Source organism: Sapajus apella, unplaced genomic scaffold, assembly GCF_009761245.1.
Source record: "Sapajus apella isolate SASKATOON/1434 unplaced genomic scaffold, GSC_monkey_1.0 scaffold6, whole genome shotgun sequence".
NCBI lineage: Eukaryota > Metazoa > Chordata > Mammalia > Primates > Cebidae > Sapajus > Sapajus apella.
The window spans coordinates 28,114,988-28,121,036 of NW_022436946.1; positions in this window are offsets into that span (position 1 = coordinate 28,114,988).

Genomic DNA, 6,049 nt, shown 5'->3' on the forward strand with positions numbered 1-6,049 from the left:
CAGCCTGAAAGTCCAAACTCTGTCAGCATGGTAAAATTTATTTCGCATCAAACCTCAATTCTCAGTCCTGGTCTAACTGAAGTCTATCAGACAGCACATTAGATGTCTAGTAGCCCATTTCTGAAATGAAGGCCTACCCAACAGTTTCATTTATAAAGCTCCTTTAGGAATTTGTTCAAAAGACACCTGATAGCTCTCATTAAGCTATGGTTAAAATTTTCAGAGGAATATCATTTCCTCCCTGTACTTTAAATTAAAACCTTTAGGAACTCTATGATAATGACCTCATATTGGGTGCTAATAGTGGTTCAGAACCATGCTGAGAACTTCGCATGCACTGTTTCACTGGATCACGTCAACTGCTGTGAGGTTGATATTATTTTCTCTATATCATGGGTTTAGAAACTTTATAGAAAGACTTAGTAACTTGCTTATTTTCATATATTCCATCATGCTCACAAAGAGTTCATAAACTCTTCCTGGGAGTTTCCTCACTTGCATCATGGGAAAAATAATACCTCATAAAACTTAAAATCTTGTTCTCATCAGTCAGGAAACAATCCAGGCTGACACACAGTGAACTAGAAGTAATTGTGAAGCAATATTTTTTTCTAATGGGTTTATGAAAATTTATTTCAGTTTATCAGCTTCCACCTTCAGCCACAGGTTTTAAAAAAGATATGTGGTCCAAACTGCTCTTTAAGAAGTAGCCTTAAAATCACCTTCCAGATCACCTTACGATAGCATTTAGTGTACATCAGAGTCCCACTTAAAATATATTATCTCTGTTTGGTTTGAACTTGCACAGCTGATAGTACCATGTCTCAAAGTCTTATGCCATGTAACATGTACAAAGGCAAAAGCACAAAAAGTAGAACAAAATTCTGCAAGAAATCACTGCCTGAAAAGAATGAACATCATGAGCAATGGGCTCTATACCCATCCTCATCATGGTCTCATTTGCAACCAAAGGCAAGTCACTCCAACCTACATGGGTCTCAGTTTTATGAGAAAGTGATTGACTAGAGGATGCTTTGTTAGGTGACTGAAAGAAGAGAGTAGCCAGGCCATGGTGGAGGGGCAGCAGTCAGCATGAAGGGTGAATCTTTTCAATGTATAAATAAAGCACATATCCCAGAAGACAAGTCCACATGAGTTTAAAGACTTGGCATAGTACCTCTAAGTGATTGGGAGGAATGCATTTTGGTTTCTTTCAGTTCTATTTATACACTTAAGTAGTAACATCTTTAAGGGTAACACTTCAGAATTCTTATGAAGAATACATAAAAGACTATTTGTGATTTTGAAGACAATATTTGAAGAAAATGTATATTGTCGTCAGATTGTTTTAAATCAATATTTAACTATATCTTTGGCAAAGGGAAAATTGTGAATAACATGGTATGCAGCTGTGTATGGAAAAACTAAAAATGGAACTGTAATTGGGTCTTAAATTGGAAACATCTGAGTTTTGTTAACAATCTGAGAGTGATATTAACTTGTTTTATTCACTCCTTAATTGTGTATATATGCATCAGAGAATTCTGCAGGGAGATGAAGAAGGAAAGGGAGAGAAGGACAGAGAGAAAGAGGCAAGTAGGAAGGGGAATTAAAGACGGGAGGGAGAGAGAAAATATATGACAACTAAACACAGATACCATAGATTTTATGTGGATCTCTTTCTGTTTACAGTTAAGCTGTTTCCTAGAAAAAGCAAAATCACTGAAGTCCTTTCAAATTCAACTAAAATGGCAACACCTTAAGAGAAACCTATGACTTCTTAACTATATAAATAATCTAATATTTATCTAATGCATTAGTCCTGCCATTGCTTTTATTAATGGGCACACAAATACAAAATCAACGAGAAGCATTAGAAAGTCCTGTGAGATAAACGACTATGAAAACTACATCCGACTATACAGTCTAAGCACATAGAACGGGTTTATTCTTATTACGCGAGTTCAGTAATAATTACTGAGTGGCCATAAATGTTTCCATGTAGACTATACCCAAGTGTAAACAGACCAGCTTCCCATGCCGATCCACAGGGATCATCATAACTGGAGCTTGAACACAAGTCAATTTCATGGTACTAATCTAAATAATAGAACACATTCTCTAGGAAAAGTTTATTTCATGCCAAAAAAAAATCTGAGTATTGGTACTTATGTGTGCCCTTTAAGTCACATAAATTCAGAAAGAAATTAAGGAATGCATTGACTTTTGTCACAATTTTGGATATTATCACATTGGTCCCTAAATGGCTTTCCAAGTCCTAAGGATTCAAGTTGACTCTTTTTTATTTCATAAGGATTCAAGTTGACTCTTTTTATTTCATTTACGAATTACTGAATTAATTTTCATAATAATACAGGGGCTTGTAAACAAGGTCAGTTCCTTAAACCTACCCAAATAATTCTGATTCAGTAGTTGTGGGTTTGTACTCAGGAATATACATTTTTAATAAGAGGGTACTCTAAGACCTAGATTTTATAGACTGTACCCTTAGAAACATTGAATGCTTCATTTCTAAGGTCTTTTCCAACTGTAAAATGTTTAGGCCTTGCAGAACAAAAAGTAGTAAAGAGAGGTTAGAGTATAAGTGATTAAAGATACAGAGGACAGACACATAAAAATAAGTGAAAGACTCATTCATTCATGAATACATACTGCCAAAATGCCAAGTACAGTACATATAATGGGCAAAAAAAGATAAACGAGGGCTCCCACTTTGCTGGAGATGACAGCTTATAAGCAAATAATTTTGAGAGTAATTTAAATGTGATAATGGAGATGTATTTTCACAGAAGAGGAGAGCTGAAAACTCATCAACTCTGGCAGAGAGGAAAAAATGTTGAATCTAGATTAAAAGGGATCTAGATTAAGAGGAGGAGATAGAAAAAGGAATCAGAGCAACTCATACCACAGAAAGTGAGAGAAGAAAAGGAAAGTAATAAGCCAGGCCATGAACTAGATAGAATCCCATGAGAAAGTGACAAATACTAAATTTTGTGCTAGGTCTATCAATTCGATATACCTACCAGGCTAAAACTCTTTTTCCCTTTTTCTCCTAATCTCTACCTATCAAAATTTATATGCTACTTAGTTCTTTGGAAAATTAAGTCCATGTTTTATTTCATTAAAGAAGCTGGCTTATTAGTGTGTCTACGTAACTAAATCATAATAATGTTTTTTTTTTTTCTGTAGTAACTGGCTTCTAATTATTGAGGTATACTATTCAATTTGAATTATTTGGAATCTGATAACTATTTTCATTTGTTGTTTTCTCCTTGGATGCTCCAAAACAGAATGTTTTGACAGTTTTTAAACACTTAACAATCACTTCAGCAAATTCCATTCTTACCTTGCAAACTAAACTTATAGCAAAACTGGGCCCTGATATGTAGTAGCGGGGCTAGGGGGCATGGTGTGGTATGCGTGGTATATGTGTACATTTGAAAAGACAATTTTATTGTTACATCTGTGCATGGAAACAGTTTAACATTCTAAAGTTATAAATGACATAAATAAAAATGCTATTCTATAGACCAAAGGAACTGAATAGAGAACTCAGAAATAACACCACACACCTTCAACCATTTGATCTTTGATAAATCTGACAAAAACAAGCAATGGGGAAAGGATTCCCTATTTAATAAATGGTGCTGGGAGAACAAGCTAGCCATATGCAGAAAATTAAAACTAGATTCCTTCCTTACACCTTATACAAAAATTAACACTTTGGGAGGCCAAGGCCGGCAGATCACCTGAGATCAGGAGTTCAAGACCAGCCTGGCCAACATAGTAAAACTCCACCTCTACTAAAACTACAAAAATTAGCCAGGTGTGGTGGTGGGTGCCTATAATCCCAGCTACTTGGGAGGCTGAGGGAGGAGAATTACTTGAACCCAAGAGGCAGAGGTTGCAGTGAGCTGAGATCACACCGCTATACTCTAGTCTGAACAACAGAGCAAGACTCTGTCTCAAAAGCATTTTTAAAATTAAATCAAAATGGATTTAAGACTTACATGTAAAATCCAAAACTATAAAACCTTAGAAGAAAATCTAGGCAATATCATTCAGGACATAGGCATGGGCAAAGATTTCATAATGAAAATGCCAAAAACAATTGCAACAAAAGGAAAAAATGATAAATGGGATTTAATTAAACTAAAGAGCTTCTGCACAGCAAAAGAAACTATCATCAGAGTAAACAGACAACCTATAGAATGGGAGAAAAATCTTGCAATCTATCCATCTGACAAAAGGCTAATATCCAGAATCTACAAGGAACCTAAATTTACAAGGAAAAAAACAAGCAACCCCATAAAAAGTGGGCAAAGGACAGGAACGGACACTCTCAAAAAAAGACATTCATGCAGCCAACAAACATATTTTAAAAATCAATATCACTGATCATTAGAGAAATACAAATCAAAACCACAATGAGATACCATCTCATACCAGTCAGAATAGCTATTATTAAAAACTTAAGAAACAGCAGATGTTGGCAAGGTTGTGAAGGAAAAAGAAAAATGCTTTTACACTGTTGATGGGAATGTAAATTAGTTCAACCAATGGGTAGGTCAATGTGGCAATTCTTCAAAGATCCAGAAGCAGAAATACTATTTTGCTCAGTAATCCTATTACTGGGTATATACCCAAAGGAATATAAATCATTCTATTATAAAGATACATGTACACGTATGTTCATTGCAGCACTATTCATAATAGGTAAGACATAGAATCAACCCAAATGCCCATCAGTGATAGACTGGATGAAGAAAATGTGGCACATATACACCATGGGATATGATACATCCATAAAAAGGAACAAGATTATGTCTTTTGCAGGCACATGGATGGAGCTGAAAGCTATTATCCTTTGCACAGTAACAGTGGAATGGAAAACTAAAGACCACATGTACTCACTTACATGTGGGAGTTGAATGATGAGAACATATGGACACATTGAGGGGAACAACATGTGCTGGGGCCTGTCAGCGGAGCAGGGGGAGGAATAGCATCAGGAAGAATAGCTAATGGTTGCTGAGCTTAATACTTAGGTGATGGGTTGATATGTGCGGTAAACCACCACGGCACATGTTTTCCTATGTAACTAGAGCATTGTGCACATGTACCCTGGAACTTAAAAGTTGAAAGTAAATTAAAAAATAAAAATACTGTTCATTTGCTAAAGTTTTTGCTTTGGGCACTATTGTTTTTACAATTTTCTTTTTAAACACTTCAGTTCTATTAACCAAATTTAGAAAAAGTATCTTATAAGAAAAGCAAAAAAAAAAGCCTTTCTTTTTAAATTTGTAACATAGTTTTTATTTAATTTCTTCACCTATAATTCATATAAGCCTAGTGTCTTTGTCCATGTTTTCTCCATAGCCATGTAACATTCTGTAGACACATAACTACACTCAAGGACAAACACACACATATATCTGAAGTGGTTATTTTTTTTTTTTGAAAAAATGTAAAAACAACAATAGTGCCAAAAGCAAAAGCTTTAGCATTTTTCTCTTCCTTATACTAACCATTCCATTACCACCCTTCATGATAACCTGTATCAAAGCCTACTGTCCTCCATATTTTCTCCATAGCCATATAATATTTTATACACACATAGCTACATGCATAGACAAACACATACGTATATCTGATTTTTAAAATTGTTTATCATAATTGTGGCAGACAGACTTTAATGTGGGCCCCATAATTCCTACCTTGTGATATTCTCACCCTTGTATAATTCCCTCACCTTGAGTGGGAGGGGCATCAACTTGTTTCTAATAAATCAAGTATAGGAAAGATGACTGAGCATACGTGATTACACGTATGGGATTATGTCACATAAGATTACAGCACCTGTCTTGAAGAATGGCTTTCTCCCTCAAACTGCTTTGAGGATGCCAGTGGTCACATTAGGAGAGCGCACATGGCTGGGAGCTGGGTGCAGCCTGTAGCTGTCAGCCTGCAAGAAACTCACACGCTCAGTCCAAAACCTACAGGAGCTGAGTGCTGCCAACAGTCATGT